The sequence below is a fragment of the Triticum aestivum genome, chromosome 2B, assembly GCF_018294505.1.
Source record: "Triticum aestivum cultivar Chinese Spring chromosome 2B, IWGSC CS RefSeq v2.1, whole genome shotgun sequence".
Taxonomy (NCBI): domain Eukaryota; kingdom Viridiplantae; phylum Streptophyta; class Magnoliopsida; order Poales; family Poaceae; genus Triticum; species Triticum aestivum.
In genome coordinates this window covers 176,969,613-176,990,023 of record NC_057798.1, presented here as the reverse complement: position 1 = coordinate 176,990,023, position 20,411 = coordinate 176,969,613, and the positions used below count along the sequence as shown (strand labels likewise).

General features: G+C 46.7%; 1 long non-coding RNA gene across 1 annotated transcript; it reads left to right on the top strand.

The window, feature by feature from the left end:
• Positions 1–13,234: 13,234 nt before the first annotated feature.
• Positions 13,235–19,690, top strand: LOC123044200 (uncharacterized). The gene is made up of 2 exons (XR_006419878.1): positions 13,235–13,805; positions 19,120–19,690. It is a non-coding gene; the product is annotated as an uncharacterized lncRNA (long non-coding RNA).
• Positions 19,691–20,411: the final 721 nt, after the last annotated feature.

Genomic DNA, 20,411 nt, shown 5'->3' with positions numbered 1-20,411 from the left:
AAGTTTTTCAACCAGGTACGGGTTGTCCCTTCCAACATCATCGTGAAATACTTGGCACAAGCCGCTTCATCCATGTCCAACATCTCCATTGCCATCTCATAACTTTCAATCCACGCTTCTGGTGGTTGATCCACCGTGTAATTCGGCACCTTACGTGGACCCTTGAAATCTTTAGGCAGTCGCACATTGCGTAGAGCCGGAATGAGACAGGGCACTCCCCAGGAGCTAAAGGCTAACCCGGTACCACAATCTACTAACGCCACAGGTTGAACCAGGGCGGGTTGATAACGACCCACATGCTGTGCTGCCAAAGCGGCCTCCCTTCGTGCCCTGCCATTATCCACCACATCCTGAGCATTTACTTCACCACGCACCAGATTGGGCCTTTGGGGAATATTTCGGTGCCGTGCACTGCTAGCCACTTCCGGTTCATCCATGTGCCTGCTGTAACTTTTGCTCGGATGAGGAGTGGAATGAATTCTATCCCGACTGTAAGAATAAGCCTATTGCTGCACCACGGCGGTTTGAAGAAGATCTCTGGCCCGCCGTGTCTCAATCACTGCCGGTGAATCGCCCTCCATCGGAATAGCTGCCAAGCGAGATGCTGCAGCAATCATATTATCCAAAGGACTTGAGAAGTGACCCGGCGGGGTAGGCACGTATTGCGGCGGGTTATCTGTTCGTCGAGGTGGTTCCATCGTCCATGGTTGATCCAGTGCTGCCCTTGGTGCGTCAGTCCGGTTTGTGGCTACCGGATTACTTGGCCCAGCCCCTGGCGTGTTAAAAAGATTCATTCCCTCGTAGACCAATGGCAGACGTGACCGGTACTTTCTCTGCATTACGTCATGTGTTGCATTCTGATCCAGCAGGAGTCGGTAGTTCTGCGCCTGTATTTGTTGTGACTGTGCATCCAAAGCGGCCCGTTCTTCAGCCAACCTAGCGTCCTCCATTGCTAGATCCTCCTTCGACTGTGTTATCTGGTCCTTCAGCTTCGCAATATTCGCATTATGCTGATCCTGCATTTCCGGGATGACTGCCGTAGTCAACAAGGTAGCCCAGGCATCCATCAAACCGAAGAGGACTTGAGTCGGTCGGCGCGCCGGGCCTCCTGCCGCGACTGCTGATCCGGTATTCATTGCTGCTGTGGATGAAGACTGCAGAGTGGGCTGTGTTCCGGCCATGAAAACAGCAACCCGACTTGGCGGTTCAAAAAGATCCGAAATACTGTTACCATCGGAATATCCTTCAAACACACCATCCTGAACTTGGTATAGGGACTCGGTTTCACCAGTGGACGACTCGTCATTGGAATAAATAATCGTCTCGCCTTTAGACATCGGTTCAGATCCGATCCCATGGACACATCCTACGAACGCACGCTTCATGGCGGGTTTAACCCAGGTAGGGCTTGCACGCTGAGCCGTCTTGACGAGGTCGGTGTAGACGTCCGTCTCAGGGCCCGGTTCACCGATATTGCCAATGAAGACGTGAATTCCGCCAAAGGGGACCCAGTACCCATACTCGATTGAGCCGGCCTCGGGGCCCCATCCTTCGTCGTCGATGTAGAGCTTGCCGCGACGACTCTTGGTCATCCGGCCGACCACGTACCCCTTAAGTCCTTCAGAGCAGCCCTTCAAGAACTCGACACCATCGTGCGATAGCCCCAAGGTGGGCGCCAACTGTCGTGGAATTAACACGTCAGATGTCCTCATGAAAGGACTTAGTCGTGGAGCCATCGCTACGGGTTAGCTTGAAGGGGTTAAACCGGACAAGGGACACGGGAGTTTATACTAGTTCGGCCCCTTCGATGAAGGTAAAAGCCTATGTCTAGTTGTTATGGGATTGATTGGGTTTCGATGATCAGGGAGCGAATATGCTTTTCCTGAGTCTCGAGTTGTTGTCTGTTGTTCCTGAACCGCTGCTGGGTCGTCCCTTTATATACACAAGTTGACGCCCGACCGGTCTACAGAGTCCCGAGACCGGCTCATACAAGGGTCCGGCTCGGTCTCTCCTTTCCTAACTTACAACACAAGTTTACATAACGATGGCGGTTTGCTATTTATGGGCCCTAATCCACCACTGGGCTCCGGGCCTCTAAGCTTCATAGTAAAACGCCATCTTCTGAGTCTTCGTGGGCTTCAATACGGTTGAGGGTAAACTGGCCCCTCCTGGGTGGTTTATACTCAATAGTTATATCCACAACAACGACCTTAATGACATGTCACGTTGTCTAAAAAGTTGTCAGCGGATTGCATTTGTGAAATATCGTTCTCTCTACAGCGGTATGTGAAGATCACTTTGTGGATCCGAACACGGTCTACGTGTTCGATAATTACTTTGGAGTATTCGGAGAAGGAACCTGCCTTGCAATGCCGAAAACAAGACTGCACGCCGGACTCATCGTCATTGAAGCCTGGTTCAGGGGCTACTGAGGGAGTCCTGGATTAGGGGGTATCCGGACAACCGGACTATATACATCGTCCGGACTATTGAAGTGTGAAGATACAAGACTCAAGACTTCGGCCCGTGTCCGGATGGGACTCTCCTTTGCGTGGAAGACAAGCTTGGCGATCCGGATATTGGGTTTCCTTCCTTGTAACCGACTCCATGTAAACCTAGCCCTCTCCGGTGCCTATATAAACCGGAGAGGTTGGTCCTTAGAAGGCCGGTCACAATTACGATCATACCACCATAGGCTAGCTCCTAGGGTTTAGCCTCTACGATCTCGTGGTAGATCTACCCTTGTACTACTCATATCTTCAATATTAATCAAGCAGGAAGTCGGGTTTTACCTCCATCGAGAGGGCCTGAACCTGGGTAAACATTGTGTCCCTCGCTTCCTGTTACCATCAGCCTAAGGCGCACAGATCGGGACCCTCTACCCAAGATCCACCGGTTTTGACACCGACACTCTCCTTTCCCGTATGGCCCATTAAGAACCAATACGAATTCCCATAACTCTCCGGTACTCTGAAAAATACCCGAATCACTTGGAACCTTTCTGATGTCCGGATATAGTCACCCAATATATCGATCTTTACGTCTCGACCATTTCGAGACTCCTCGTCATGTCCCCGATCTCATCCAGGACTCTGAACTCCTTCGGTACATCAAAACTCATAAACTCATAATATAATTGTCATCGAAACCTTAAGCGTGCAGACCCTACGGGTTCGAGAACTATGTAGACATGACCGATACACGTCTCCGGTCAATAACCAATAGCAGAACCTGGATGCTCATATTGGCTCCTACATATTCTACGAAGATCTTTATCGGTCAAATCGCATAACAACATACGTTGTTCCCTTTGTCATCAGTATGTTACTTGCCCAAGATTCGATCGTCGGTATCTCAATACCTAGTTCAATCTCGTTACCGGCAAGTCTCTTTACTCGTTATGTAATGCATCATCCCGCAACTAACTCATTAGTCACATTGCTTGCAAGGCTTATAGTGATGTGCATTACCGAAAGGGCCCAGAGATACCTCTCTGACAATCGGAGTGACAAAACCTAATCTTGAAATAGGCCAACTCAACATGTACCTTTGGAGACACCTGTAGAGCTCCTTTATAATCACCCAGTTACGTTGTGACGTTTGGTAGCACACAAAGTGTTCCTCCGGTAATCGGGAGTTGCATAATCTCATAGTTGAAGGAACATGTATAAGTCATGAAGAAAGCAATAGCAACATACTAAACGATCAAGTGCTAAGCTAATGGAATGGGTCATGTCAATCACATCATTCTACTAATGATGTGATCCCGTTAATCAAATGACAACTCATGTCTATGGTTAGGAAACATAACCATCTTTGATTAATGAGCTAGTCAAGTAGAGGCATACTAGTGACATTATGTTTGTCTATGTATTCACACATGTATCATGTTTCCGGTTAATACAATTCTAGCATGAATAATAAAAATTTATCATGAAATAAGGAAATAAATAATAACTTTATTATTGCCTCTAGGGCATATTTCCTTCAATAATCACTTGATTCAACTGGGAGTTAATCTTCCTGATGATAGTGTCATTGACAGAATTCTTCAATCACTGCCACCAAGCTACAAGAGCTTCATGATGAACTATAATATGCAAGGGATGGACAAGACTATTTCCGAGCTCTTCGCAATGCTAAAGGTTGCAGAGGTAGAAATCAAGAAGGAGCATCAAGTGTTGATGGTCAATAAGACCACCAGTTTCAAGAAAAAGGGTAAAGGGAAGAAGAAGGGGAACTTCAAGAAGAACAGCAAACAAGTTGCTGCTCAAGAGAAGAAACCTAAATCTGGACCTAAGCCTAAGACTGAGTGCTTCTACTGCAAGCAGACTGGTCACTGGAAGCGGAACTGCCCCAAGTATTTGGTGGATAAGAAGGATGGCAAGGTGAACAAAGGTATATGTGATATACATGTTATTGATGTGTACCTTACTAATGCTCGCAGTAGCACCTGGGTATTTGATACTGGTTCTGTTGCTAATATTTGCAACTCGAAACAGGGACTATGGATTAAGTGAAGATTGGCTAAGAACGAGGTGGCGATGCGCGTGGAAAATGGTTCCAAAGTCGATGTGATTGCGGTTGGCACGCTACCTCTACATCTACCTTCGGGATTAGTTTTAGACCTGAATAATTGTTATTTGGTGCCAGCGTTGAGCATGAACGTTATATATGGATCTTGTTTGATGCGAGACGGTTATTCATTTAAATCAGAGAATAATGGTTGTTCTATTTATATGAGTAATATCTTTTATGGTCATGCACCCTTGAAGAGTGGTCTATTTTTATTAAATCTCGATAGTAGTGATACACATATTCATAATGTTGAAGCCAAAAGATGCAGAGTTGATAATGATAGTGCAACTTATTTGTGGCACTGCCATTTGGGTCATATTGGTGTAAAGTGCATGAAGAAAATCCATACTGATGGACTTCTAGAATCACTTGATTATGAATCACTTGGTACCTGCGAACCATGCCTCATGGGCAAGATGATTAAAACACCGTTCTCCGAAACTATGGAGCGAGCAACAGACTTGTTGGAAATCATACATACTGATATATGTGGTCCAATGAATGTTGAGGCTCGCGGCGGATATCGTCATTTTCTCACCTTCACAGATGATTTGAGCAGATATGGGTATATCTACTTAATGAAACACAAGTCTGAAACATTTGAAAAGTTCAAAAAATTTCAGAGTGAAGTGGAAAATCATCGTAACAATAAAATAAAGTTTCTAGAATCTGATCGTGGAGGAGAATATTTGAGTTACGAGTTTGGTTTACATTTGAAACAATGCAGAATAGTTTCGCAACTCACGCCACCCAGAACACCACAATGAAATGGTGTGTCCGAACATCATAATCATACTTTACTAGATATGGTGCGATCTATGATGTCTCTTACTGATTTACCGCTATCGTTTTGGGGTTATGCTTTAGAGACGGCCGCATTCACGTTAAATAGGGCACCATCAAAATCCATTGAGACAACACCTTATGAACTGTGGTTTGGCAAGAAACCAAAGTTGTCGTTTGTTAAAGTTTGGGGCTGCGATGCTTATGTGAAGAAACTTCAGCCAAATAAGGTCGAACCCAAATCGGACAAATGTGTCTTCATAGGATACCCAAAAGAGACTATTGGGTACACCTTCTATCACAGATCTGAAGGCAAGACTTTTGTTGCTAAAATCGGGTTCCTTTCTAGAAAAAGAGTTTCTCTCGAAAGAAGTGAGTGGGAGGAAAGTAGAACTTGATGAGGTAACTATACCTGCTCCCTTATTGGAAGGTAGTTCATCACAAGAACCGATTCCTGTGATAAATACACCAATTGGCGAGGAAGCTAATGATATTGATCATGAAACTTCAGATCAAGTTACTACCGAACCTCGTAGGTCAACCAGAGTAAGATCCACACCAGAGTGGTACGGTAATCCTATTTTGGAAGTCATGTTACTTGACCATGGTGAACCTACGAACTATGAGGAAGCGATGATGAGCCCAGATTCCGCAAAATGGCTTGAGGCCATGAAATCTGAGATGGGATCCATGTATGAGAACAAAGTATGGACTTTGGTTGACTTGCCCGATGATCGGCAAGCCATTGAGAATAAATGGATCTTCAAGAAGAAGACGGACGCTGATGGTAATGTAACTATCTACAAAGCTCGACTTCTTGCGAAAGGTTTTCGACAAGTTCAAGGGGTTGACTACAATGAGACTTTCTCACCCGTAGCGATGCTTAAGTCTATCTGAATCATGCTAGCAATTGCCGCATTTTATGATTATGAAATATGGCAAATGGATATCAAAACTGCATTCCTGAATGGATTTCTAGAAGAAGAGTTGTATATGATGCAACCAGAAGGTTTTGCCGATCCAAAAGGTGCTAACAAAGTGTGCAAGCTCCAGCGATCCATTTATGGACTGGTGCAAGCCTCTCGGAGTTGGAATAAACGCTTTGATAGTGTGATCAAAGCATATGGTTTTATACAGACTTTTGGAGAAGCTTGTATTTACAAGAAAGTGAGTGGGAGCTCTGTAGCATTTCTGATATTATATGTAGATGACATATTATTAATTGGAAGTGATATAGAATTTCTTGATAGCATAAAGGGATACTTGAATAAAAGTTTTTCGATGAAAGACCTCGGTGAAGCTGCTTACATATTGGGCATCAAGATCTATAGAGATAGATCAAGACGCTTAATTGGACTTTCACAAAGCACATACCTTGATAAAGTTTTGAAAAAGTTCAAAATGGATCATGCAAAGAAAGGGTTCTTGCCTGTATTACAAGGTGTGAAGTTGAGTCAGACTCAATGCCTGACCACATCAGAAGATAGAGAGAAAATGAAAGATGTTCCCTATGCTTCAGCCATAGGCTCTATCATGTATGCAATGTTGTCTACCAGACCTGATGTATGCTTAGCAATAAGTTTAGCAGGGAGGTACCAAAGTAATCCAGGAGTGGATCACTAGACAGCGGTCAAGAACATCTTAAAATACCTGAAAAGGACTAAGGATATGTTTCTCATTTATGGAGGTGACAAAGAGCTAGTCGTAAATGGTTATGTCGATGCAAGCTTTGACACTGATCCGGATGATTCTAAATCGCAAACCGGATACGTGTTTATATTGAACGGTGGAGCTGTCAGTTGGTGCAGTTCTAAACAAAGCGTCGTGGCGGGATCTACATGTGAAGCGGAGTACATAGATGCTTCGGAAGCAGCAAATGAAGGAGTCTAGATGAAGGAGTTCATTTCCGATCTAGGTGTCATACCTAGTGCATCGGGACCAATGAAGATCTTCTGTGATAATACTGGTGAAATTGCCTTGGCAAAGGAATCCAGATTTCACAAGAGGACCAAGCACATCAAGAGACGCTTCAATTCCATCTGGGACCAAGTCCAGGTGGGAGACATGGAGATTTGCAAGATACATACGGATCTGAATGTTGCAGACCCGTTGACTAAGCCTCTTCCACGAGCAAAACATGATCAGCACCAAGGCTCCATGGGTGTTAGAATCATTATTGTGTAATCTAGATTATTGATTCTAGTGCAAGTGGGAGACTAAAGGAAATATGCCCTAGAGGCAATAATAAAGTTATTATTTATTTCCTTATATCATGATAAATGTTTATTATTCATGCTAGAATTGTATTAACCGGAAACTTGGTACATGTGTGAATACATAGACAAACTTAATGTCACTAGTATGCCTCTACTTTACTAGCTCATTAATCAAAGATGGTTATGTTTCCTAACCATAGACATGAGTTGTCATTTGATTAACGGGATCACATCATTAGGAGAATGATGTGATTGACATGACCCATTCCGTTAGCTTAGCACTTGATCGTTTAGTATGTTGTTATTGCTTTCTTCATGACTTATACATGTTCCTACAACTATGAGATTATGAAACTCCCGTTTACCGGAGGAACACTTTGTGTGCTACCAAACGTCACAACGTAACTGGTTGATTATAAAGGAGCTCTACAGGTGTCTCCAAAGGTACATGTTGAGTTGGCGTATTTCGAGATTAGGTTTTGTCACTCCAATTGTCGGAGAGGTATCTCTGGGCCCTCTCGGTAATGCACATCACTATAAGACTTGCAAGCAATGTAACTAATGAGTTAGTTACGGAATGATGCATTACATAACGAGTGAAGAGACTTGCCGGTAACGAGATTGAACTAGGTATTGAGATACCGACGATCGAATCTCGGGCAAGTAACATACCGATGACAAAGGGAACAACGTATGTTGTTACGCGGTTTGACCGATAAAGATCTTCGTAGAATATTTAGGAGCCAATATGAGCATCTAGGTTCCGCTATTGGTTATTGACCGGAAACGTGTCTCGGTCATGTCTACATAGTTCTCGAACCCGTAGGGTCCGCACACTTAAGGTTTCGATGACAGTTATATTATGAGTTTATGAGTTTTGATGTACCGAAGGTTGTTCGGAGTCCCGGATGTGATTATGGACATGACGAGGAGTTTCAAAATGGTCGAGACATGAAGATTGTTATATTGGAAGCCTATATTTGGATATCGGAAAGGTTCCGGGTGAAATCGGGATTTTACCGGAGTACCGGGGGGTTACCGGACCCCCCCCCGGGGGGGGCTTAATGGGCCTACATGGGCCTTAGTGGAAGAGAGGAGAGGCGGCCAGGGCTGGGCCGCGCGCCCCTCCCCCCTAGTCCGAATAGGACAAGGAGAGGGGGGCGGCGCCCCCCTTTCCTTCCTCTCTCTCCCTCCTCTTTCCCCCTTCTCCAAGTCCAACAAGGAAAGGAGGGAGTCCTACTCCCGGTAGGAGTAGGACTCCCCATGGCGCGCCCCCTCCTAGGCCTGCCGCCCCCTCCCCCTTGCTCCTTTATATACGGGGGCAGGGGGGCACCTCTAGACACAACAATTGATCTCTTGATCTCTTAGCCATGTGCGGTGCCCCCCTCCACCATAGTCCTCCTCGATAATATTGTAGCGGTGCTTAGGCGAAGCCCTGCGACGGTAGAACATCAAGATCGTCACCACGCCGTCGTGCTGACGGAACTCTCCCTCGACACTCGGCTGGATCGGAGTACGAGGGACATCATCGAGCTGAACGTGTGCTAGAACTCGGAGGTGCCGTAGTTTCGGTGCTTGATCGGTCGGGCCGTGAAGACGTACGACTACATCAACCGCGTTGTTCTAACGCTTCCGCTTTCGGTCTACGAGGGTACATGGACAACACTCTCCCCTCTCGTTGCTATGCATCACCATGATCTTGCGTGTGCGTAGGATATTTTTTGAAATTACTACGTTCCCCAACAGCAAGAAGAAGAAGCGATGCGGATTGATGCTCGGCCAGCTTTGCATTCCATGCAACCGAGCTCTCGATAAGAAGTTGCCCATGAAAGACTAGTTTGTTGAGGTACCGACCTATCCGGCTCATCTCTTCGTACGCGTTATCCAATGTGTAGGCATCTTTTTATTCGCATTGTGGAAGCTTGCGAGCAAAATTGTCGGTTCTTCACTCGTGGGTGAAATGTCGCTGGCTTGCTAGGATTTAGTGCATACAAAAAAATATCGACGGCAATGCGAGCGATAGAATATGTCATTCCGGCCAATTACACCAATGAGTATCTTCGTATTGGAGAAGATACCATGATCAAATGTGTGCGGGTGTTTACAAAGGCATTGATCCGGGTATTTAATCCTGAGTACCTTCGAGCTCCCAATGAAGAGGACACAAAAATAGTAATGGCGGTGAATGAAGAAAGAGGATGGTCGAGCATTCTTGGTAGTGTGGATTGCATGCATTGAAACTGGAAGAACTATCCAAAGGCTTGGGCCGGGCACTACACCGGCCATCAACGCAAACAATTATTGTGCTCAAAGTTATGGCTTCGCATGACTTGTGGATTTAGCATTGCTTCTTTGGATTGCCGGGGGTCTCTCAATGATACCAATGTATGGGATAGGTCACATCTTTTTGCGCAGCTAGCTAGTGGAAATGCTCTGGCTTGCAACTACATGGTCAATGTACATGATATACCATGGGGTATTATCTTGCCGACAATATTTATCCTTTGTAGGCAACATTTGTGAAGACAATTAGTAAGCCGGTAGGCAATAAACAAACTATTTTGACCCAAGCACAAGAAGCATGCCGAAAAGATATTGAGAAGGCATTTCGTATGTTGCAAGCTCAGTTTGCCATTGTTCGAGGTCCTGCTCGCTTCTGAGATAAGTAATCCCTCTCAAGCATCATGACTCCATGTGTAATTCTACACAATATGATCATCAAGGATTAGCGGGATTTAATCTTGGAGTTTTTCTATGACAACATTGGTAGCTGTGTCAAGCCTACCAGAAACCTAGATGAGATCAATGCATTTCTTAAGACCTACCGACAGATTGAAGACCGTGACAAACACCAACAGCTCCGCAGTGATCTCATTGATCATGAGTGGCAGTTGAATGGGTAATTGACTCCCATTTTATTGATTTGATCTATTTAATTTCATATGTGATTTGAACATTTATTTTAATTCCGGACGATTTGTTATTGTAATAATTTTGAACCATTTGTTATTTAGATTTGAACATTTGTTGTATTCGAGATAATTACTGAATTGTATGATGTTAAAACATTTATGTTTCGTATGCATTATTTTTTATTTAAGTTTATATTGCCTAAATTAATGATTTATGGTACTCCCTTCGTTTTTATTTACTCTGCATATTAGCTTTGGTCAAAGCCAAACTTTGTAAACTTCGACAAAGTTTATAGACAAAAATATTAACATATAGAATAACAAATCAATATCATTAGATTCATTATTGAATATACTTTCACATCATATATATTTGTTATTGTAAATGTTCATTTTTTTCTATAAATTTGGTCAAACTTTATGAAGTTTGACTTCATTTAAATCTAATATGCGGACTAAACAAAAACGGAGGGAGTACGAATTTGCAGTGTCGTGTGATGTCCATCGGAAGAGATGTCTGATATCTTGTACCTAAAAATTTACGGTACACATTTGCGGCATCTGTTCTGTCTGACACACCGCGGTACAAATTTGGGAGCCGTAAACGGTTTTTGCGGGTCTATATAATGCGCTAAGAGCATCTCTAGCAGACCACTTAGAACCGCGACTCCTTATAACCGGGATAAGGCCGAGAAAAGCGTGTTTTAAGGGCCGGAAGTGGCTGCGGCCAAACAGACTCCACAAACCCGAACGGTATAGGAGAATATCTTTGCGGGGTCTGTTCGGTGCGCTGCTACTTCCTGCCCTTGAAACACTTGGTTTTCATCATTTTCCACATATATGTCATATTCTACCTAATAATAAAGCACGTAGGGTTTCTGCCCGTCCGTCGCGCCAATTTGCAAAAAAGCCCCTGCATTTTCAGGAAATCAACCTGCAATCCAGATTTAAGTCACACCGAACCGTTATTTTACAGGTTTCCAAAGCCCCCCCTGACTTTTTAGGTATTCCATCCGCGAATCATATTTAAGTCAAACAAATGCTTTTCTAAACCATCCATATCTTTTAAACCGTAACTCTGATTTAAAACATGTTATATATGAAATTTGATTAGAAAAATATGTAGAATATGAATATAAGATTATTTTGACCTGTTAAGTATTTATAAATATTATTTTAGAAGATATTTAATTCAAATAAATGGTTTTCTAAATTATACGTATCTTTTAAACCGTAACTCTGATTTTAATATGTTATATATGAAATTTAATTAGAAACATGTGTGAAATCTGTATATGATGTTAATTTTACCTATTAAATAAATTTTAATATTGTTTTGGAAGAAAACTTATAACTATAGCGCACGATCCATTTTTCTTTCATACAGGCGGCGATCCGGATTGCAAATAAACACCCACTATAATCATATAGGGAAAATAAAACATCGAGAACTACACATGCATACCTCTGAATACATCGCAGGGGAAAACAACAGATTTCTCATCACGAGTGTGAGAGAAAGCGAGAGAGAGGGAGAGGGAGGAGAGAGGGAGAGAGAGCTGTCTTAGGATTAACCACATTCTAACATGTTTTGGTTTGTGTGAACACTAAGGCCATCGCCGGCGAAGGTGAGAAGAAGGATAAGCGGCAACACAAATATGATGCGTCGCTAAAATAAAGGAGATGGACCTATTGTCGTCTTGAGTGATGGTTGTTCGGTTAAGAGTGTGTGTTGTATTTTTTCTCCCGTTGCAACGCACGGGCTCTTTCGCTAGTAGTACTAGTAGAAAATAATACTCTGGGTGAGGAATAGTTATTCTTCACCCCCCCTCTATTTTACCACCAATACACTGTAATTTTACGCTCCGTAAGTTTTATCTTATTTCTGACGTAAAAAGAGACCGTAAGAAAATATATAATCACCGTAAAAAATATTTTACATTATGTAAAATTACAAACGTAAAAATATAGTGTAAAATATACATAAACTTCAAATTTTCTTGTCTTATGACCTATATTTTTATTTTTCTTATACCAAATTTTACGTAGTGAATCAATAGGAATGTAACTATTTGAATTCCAAATGTAATTTAATTATGAAGTGATCGTAAGATTACCTCGGGTGAAGAATAACTTATTCTGCACCCTGGGTGATGAATAACATCACTATATATATAGTGCCACAATTGATCCACACAGTTTCTTCTTCTTCCTCTCCTCGAGTTCCTTCAAGGCGAGAACCGCCACCATTTGCTACCGATGGCTTTCGAGCAGCGTATCTATGTCTGAATCGCCGGACGAGGAGGAATCCTCAAGCAAAAATTCCACAGCCGAGCTCAAATCCATCTACAAAACCGCGAGCAAATAGATGAATCAGGCGGCGACCCTGTGGTTGCGGACAAGGAGCAAGCAAATACTCACCGGCAGATCGGGGGGGTGGGGGGTGGCAACTCGGTGGCGGTGCGTTCGCGCCGGGAGTGGTCGATATGGCGCGGCGGCTGCTCAGTGGGGGCACGTCGGTGGGGGAGGCGGCGGATCCGGGGCTACGGCGCATAGGTAGCAACTTGCCGCCGCCATGGCCGGAATCTGTGGCAGCGGGGCGGCGGCGACGGTGGCAGCCGAGAGAGAAGTAAGGGAGAAGAAAGCGCGCGTGAAATGCCCGCCACACCAACCTTTTTGTCCGATATACGGCATGCTCATGTCGAGCCACGAAACTGGGACTTCTCGGGTCAGGGGGATTTTTCTGCGCCCCTCATATTTTTTACGATTTCAGAGCGAATAAGGAGACTGGTTGGAATGTTTTTTTCTAGTGAAACCGTAAAGTGATGGTTATTTTAAGGATCCGCTTTTTTTAAGAGGTGTGCGAGAGAAGGGTGTGAATCGGCGTGAAGGGTTTCCAGGGTTCGATCTCTTTCCCCTCGCCCTTCCAGCCCCGCTAGGATTCTCCCCGCACCCGATCGCCTCTCCCCATCTGGACTAGAACATAGCCGCGCCGCTGACCTGGGACGGGGAGGGGGAGCACCACCGGCCACCGTAACGACCTGCCCGCAGGGATCTGGCGTCGGCGTAAGTTGTCATCTCCCCCTCGCGGTTCTTGCATCGCGCAGCCAGGGGCCACCCCCTGGCGGTCCTGCCCTGCTCCCTCCACCCCAAGCAATCGGCGACGACTGCCCGCGCGGCCGTGCCGTTGTGTTGCCGGCCGACTATCCTGCGTCTCCTCTCCCCAAGGCTCCAGCACTCCTTCGCTGACCACCCTGCCTGCCGGGTTGCCGGACAGAATTTTATTGAGGCCAGCCACATCACACATAGCACGCAGGTAAACTAATATCTTCCCCCAAATTCCCCATTTAATAAGCAATAGCCTTACTTTGTTTAGTTCCTCATTACATCTAGTGATAAGTAGTATTCTGATCTCAACAATTGATGCTTATTTAGTTATTTTAGTTCTCCTTGTTTTTGTTGTAATTGTAGAACAAACTAGAGAGTGACTATTTCTATTTGTGTAGAACTGTGTGAGGGCCGATGAACCCTAGAGGGGATCGGTCGCACGGAAGGGGAATTGGATGTGAGGAGAGGAGCAGAGTAGGTGACGTAGACGAAAGGGGATGAGAGGATTCCAGACTTATCTCATTTCATGCCTGATTCGGTGTCCAAGCACACACACGCGGCCCAAACTGTCCACGGGCTCAAGCCCACATCAATACAGCCTACTCATACTCTCCTCTCCTCCTACTTGTCCCCCGATACATGGGTACCAGGTGTGACATTTGCCCCTCCTTGAGCGAGAGCCTCGTCTTCCCAGGAAGGTGCCGTTGGGTAGCGGTGCCATAGCATGTTGTATTCCTCCCAAGTTGCAGACTCTGGAGATAGTGACGACCATTGCACGCGCACCTGCACAGTGGAGCTGCTCCCTTTCTTGACCAACTGACGATCCAGGATGGCGATGGGTTGTGTGAAGCAGCGGTGAGGTCCGGGGCGCATGGTAGCTCGGAGAAGACCGGTGAGTAATCCGGCGTGAAGGGCTTAAGCTGGGAAACATGAAAGACAGGGTGGATGCGACTGTCGTCTGGCAGCTGGAGCTTGTACGCCATGGCACCGATGTGTTGCAGAATGGTGTAGGCGCCGACGAATTTGTAGGCGAGCTTGGGACAAGGGCGGTTGGCCACCTTTGACTGAACGTAAGGTTGCAGCTTGAGCAGTACTTGTTCCCCTTCCACGAATGATCACTTTCTCGTGTTCTTGTGTGCTTTGTGCTTGCACCTGTTCTGAGCGCGTACCAGCTGCGCCCGCAGCCTGTTAGTGTGTGTCGCCCAATCCAGATCCTCGCCCGCTTCCTCTGGCAAGTTGGTGGCGAGTGTTGGCAAACCACCAGAATTGGGCTCCTTGCCGTACATTGCTTCGAAGGGAGAAATGTTCAGCGAAGAATGGTAAGTTGTATTGTACCAAAACTTCGCTGTCGGCAGCACTTGGGCCATTGCTTGGGTGTGTCGTGGATGGCACAACACAAGTACATCTTGAGACACTGGTTCATGCGCTCGCTTTGGCCATCCGTCTACGGGTGATACGCCGTTGAATATTTGACCTTGGTGCCGGCGGCGTCAAGGAGGCGCACCATATGTTGCTGGTGTAGATGCGATCGCGATCAGGGACGCTGGAGTGTGGAACGCCGTGCAGCTTGATAATTTTGTCCAAGAAGGTATTGCGACTGTGGCAACCGTGAAGGGGTGACGCAGAGGCACAAAGTGTGCGTATTTGGTGAACCGGTCCACGACGACCATGATGACCTCGTAGCCCTCGAACGCCGGCAGTCCCCCAATGAAGTCCATCGTGAGGTCATGCCATGGCTCAGTGGGCATGGGAAGGGGTTGGAGCAGCCTGCGCGTCTTGGTGTGTTTGTGCTTGGCGTGCTGGCACATTGCGCACTGGGAACGAAATCCTCCACGACCTGCTTGAGGCCATGCCAGGCGAAGTGTGTTCTTCACGCACTGGTATGTCGCCGTCACGCTAGAGTGGCCACTGACAGCGCTTGCGTGGATGGCGTTGACCGGCTTGGTTTGGAGGGCCGTGTTGTTACCAATCCATAGCTTGTCATGGAAGCGGATGACGCCCTGGCATACCTCGTATCCGTGCTCGTCGGTGCTGTAGATGGCCAGGTGTTGCAGCGGGTCTTGCGCATTGGCGTCAGTCTCGTACGAGTTGGTGACCTCCTAAAGCCATTGGGGTTGACAGATCGACAAGGCATCGAGAGAGGAGGTGTCCAACACCCGGGAGTGTGTCCGCCGCGCCATTGTCGACGCCGCGCAGGTACTTGAAGGAAAATTGGAGGTACCTGAAGGAAAATTGGAGCCCTACGAGCTTGGACATCGCCTTGCGTTGCAGCTTTGTGTCAAGCTGCTGCTCGCCCAGACTGCACAAGCTCTTGTGGTCCATGACGATGACGAATGGAGCTCGCTGGAAGTAGGTGCACCATTTGTTGATTGCCATGATCATCGTGAGGAATTCCTTCTCGTAGATGGAGAGGCGCTGATTTCACACTCCCAGTGCCTTGCTGAGATAAGCAATTGGGTGGCCGTCCCGCACCAGTACTGCCCCCACACTGGTGTCGCAAGCATCCCCTTTGATGGAGAAGGGACGCTAGAAATCCGGGAGGGCGAGTACCGGCGTGTTCACCTTGGCATCCTTGAGCAGCTCGAATGCAGCTTGAGCTTGTTCGGTCCAAGCAAATCCTTTCTTGCTGAGGAGCTATGTAAGTAGCTTGGCAATGATTCCGTAGCAGGGGATGAATTTTCGATAGTACCCCGTGAGCCTGAGGAATCTGCGCAATTGTGTGGCATTTGTTGGGGTAGGCCACGTTCGCATTGCACTTGTTTTGCTCGTGTCTATCGCCATGCTCTGCTTGGAGATCATGTGTCCCAGGTATTCGTTGCGAGGCTGCACGAAGGAACACTTCAACTCCTTGGCATATAGTTGATGTTGGCGCAGAATTGCGAAGACGGTGCGCAGGTGTTCCAGATGATCCTGTAGGGATTGACTAAAAACAAAGATGTCATCTGGTGCTGGTTTGGGCACGGCGATGGCGCGCGGCGTGGATACGGCCGGTAGGTGCCGGTGTTGTTGTAGGAGGCCGACCTGGTGTTGGTGATGTATATGGCAGTAGGTGTTGCCGTCCTGCAGGCGCTAGTCGTAGACGGGGATGCTGGTGTTCAAGCTCCTCTTCTTGAATGCATGCAAAAACTGTTGCATGAGTGATGCTTGTTGGTGCCTGAATGTGCATGGTCGTGCGCATTTCGTCCTTCAGACCCAACGGGAATTGAGTGACAAAGAATCTCGGATTGAGGGTGGCATCCAGAGCATCAAATTTTACATGTAAACCTTGAATTGTTGTATGTCCTCAACCACACTGCCTGTCTGTCGGAGCTGCAGGAGGTTGTGCATCATGGATTCGAATTCCTCTGGTCCGAATTCCTCTAGTGCACGCCGAACATCTCCTAATCCAGCACTAGATGTTGCTGGCGAAATGCCTGTAGCTAGGGCGCGACGTGGCCCTCCACATAGAGCGCCCCGGTAGCCACCTAGTTTGGCGGCAGCACGCAGTAGAGCTCACAAGTATGCCAAGCAACGGTCGAGCCAGACGCGCGGGCACTCGCCATCGAAGTGGAGAAAATTGTGCTTCGGCGGCTTAGTGAAGGAATCATCTCATGGCTAAAGCGGGTGGACGCACTCCGGTGTTATAGGCGGTTGCTCTGGCCTGGATAGGAGGGGTGGGCCGTCATTGGTAAGTCGGGTGAACTGTAGGTTGCCGGTGAATGCTTGCGGAATTTGCAGCACGCTTGTAGGTGGAGCCGTGCATGGATCCGGCGGTGGTGGTGTGAGCGCTGGTTGGTGGGGCCCTTCCTTGTTCGTCGGGGTGCGGAGCATGGTCTCCGGTGGGTTGTTAATTTTTGCTCAGGAGGAGGGAACCGACGAGGCCGATGCTCGCGCCAGATGGTGCGGGCGCTATGCACGGACTCATAGAGCACCCGCTGCTCTTCGACGAAACCCGGATCGTCCCCAGCCATAGTGGCGACGGCCTACTTGCTCGCCTGCTTGTCAAAGATCTGGCTCTCCACGAGTAGGTGCTGCTCGAGGAGCTGTAGATTGTACCGCTACTCCCGTAGCATCCGAAACGCGGAGAGCGGTGGCGCTGCCTGCTCCGACCGCTCGTCCTCCGCCATGGCCGCGTTGTACTGCGCCTGTGCGAAGGCGAAGCCCGCAACTTTGGCGGGAGAGGGGGGGGGGGGCTCTGGCTCGTTGTCGGACGCCTCCTCCATCGTCCGGTCCTCCAAGCTCTCCTCCGGCAAGCTCGAAGGCAGACCAGCCTCTATGTGTTCCACACGCCAGGCCTGCCAGTCGTGGACGATGTTTGTGATCTCGTGCCGGCGGCGCGGCGAGAGACGCTTCCACCACGCTTTGCCGCTCGCAATCATTGCGTGTACTCTGGCGATCGTGAACGGAAGATGTTTTTCTCCACCCAAATTTCTAAAGGTGGTGTAGTGGCAGCTGTCTCTACGACTGGCCTCCAAGAGTAAAATGGCTCTTAATCTACTTCAGTGTTTTTTGATTGCATGTCCCTCACCTCCACCCCAACCCCATCAAATATTTATCATGGCTCTTCCACTAATACTGGGCCCACCCCTGCTGGTGGGGAGAACCTATCATCACTCATCACTGCAACCACTTGCAAGGTGTAGGTAATTTACTCCAAGGTGCAAACACTGGACCTCAAGCCCCATTTCTCTCCCTGCTACCCCAGAAAGTTTACCATACTAAATTGCATACAAGTCCTTTATAAGTTTGCAAAGGGAACATGTAGTTCTTTGAAAATTACTGTCGGAGCTACCTTACGGCCAGGGAGGATACCCAACTTCCAAAGTAAAACTATTTATCAGATAATCATTTTTCATCGGATCGATACTCCCTCTCTGAATATAAGACTTTTTAGGTCACTACTTTAGTGATCTATAACATCTTATATTAGTTGAAGCCCTCCATCCCAATAATGTATGAGGCGTATTTTGACTGCCAAAATTCAAGCTTTCACCGTAAAATTCAACCTTGGAACTGAGACGACGCACTACTGTATGTACACAGCTCATAGGCTCCTATTTTTGGGTGGGCCGTGTGTATCGCCATGGCCCAGAGCTGTGGGTTCGGCAAGTGCTGATGGGTTGAAGTTTATCATCATTTGCACTACCTGCAAGGTGCAGACATACAGTGGCGGAGCTTCATGGGGGCCAAAGGGGCATATTTTGACTGCCAAAATTCAACCTTTGAACTGAGAAGATATAGCTATACGCACTACTGTATGTACACAGATCATAGGTGGGCCCTGTGCCGCCACACTTATCGCCATGGCCCAGAGCTGTGGGTTCGGCAAGTGCTGATGGGTTGAAGTTTATCATCATTTGCACTACCTGCAAGGTGCAGACATACAGTGGCGGAGCTTCATGGGGGCCAAAGGGGGCCGTTGCACCCCCCCCCCCCCCCCCCCCCCACCCACTCCAGGAAAACTCTTAAGTGTACCCTTAATATCATTAGGCTTGAATATCAAAGATTTTTCAGAGTTCATGATACATATGCTTCTCATGCAGGAGCTGGCCCTATGTCATGGCAAAAGGTATTCAGCCTTGTCAAGGTCCAGTGGTGATACATATGCTTCTCATGGAGGAGCTGGCCCTATGTCATGGCAAAATGTATTCAGCCTTGCCATGGTGATACATATGCTTCTGCATGCACAAGAGCCGGCCCTATGCCATGGCAAAAGGTGAAGGACTTCTCTCTCATGTCACTATTCAGAGCATGGTAAGCATGGCATCAAACTCTTCGTAGAGGTTTCCCAACTGTATGCAGGTGGTGGCGAAGGGGATCACTTTGTTTCTTGTGGTAGTGACCACTCATCACCTTCGTCTCATGTGGACGAAGAGACAGTCGTCAAAGCTTATTTGAGATGGGCCCTAGGCTGTCGCACTTCTTGAAATGCCTGCTGCTTGGTTCGCCCATGCTGGTGACCTGCAATGTAATATGCCCTTTTATGCCATATACCCGCTGAATCCATCCATGATGTTTGCCCATTCTTGTCAAAAGAACAAGAGATGTAATAATACTCCATTATTTGAGCCCACTATGCTATTGCTATGTGATGTGATTATCTTTGATGCCTTATTCAGTCATGTTTGCTCCCCTGGCTTTCAATCTTGTCTTGCTCACTTTTGGCAAAAGAACAAATAACTTTACTCAAACACAACAATCATTACAGGTACAATGCTTTTATGGTAATTATGATGAACCAAGAATTATGATGAAATCTTTTTATGGTAATAATTTTTTGTACATGAAATTCTTCCAAAGACTTCAACAAAGACATTGCAATTAGACTAGAAGGGCACAGAAGAACTCTCTTACCGCAATTAAACTGGAGTAGCAACACTGCCACTTGTGCTTGATTATCAACAAAGGTTTCAGAGATCCCCTTGATTCATCGAAACTACAAGATGGGAAGTTGTGAGCGATAAATGGACTTGGGCCGGGGATGATGCCCTTAGAAACCGCATGCTGTTGAATCACCTCTGATATTGTACTTTTATCAAGTGTCAAGTTACATTGTACTTTTGGAAGAATATACAACAAAATCTTCTTGAGTCCAAATCTGTTACATTGCCTCCAATAAGAGTTTACTTAAGCCCCTATAAAAATAGTTGAATTAGGTCACCATTTTGTACGTGCTCTTGCGTGGAAGAGCATCTTTTAAACTACCCATTGGCCATTGCCATCACATATAATATTTTGGGCACTATTATCAAAATAAATTAATCGACACATATGCACTATTGCTCTCCATGTGGTGGTTTCAATGAGATTCCTACCCCAACACAGGGAGCACATG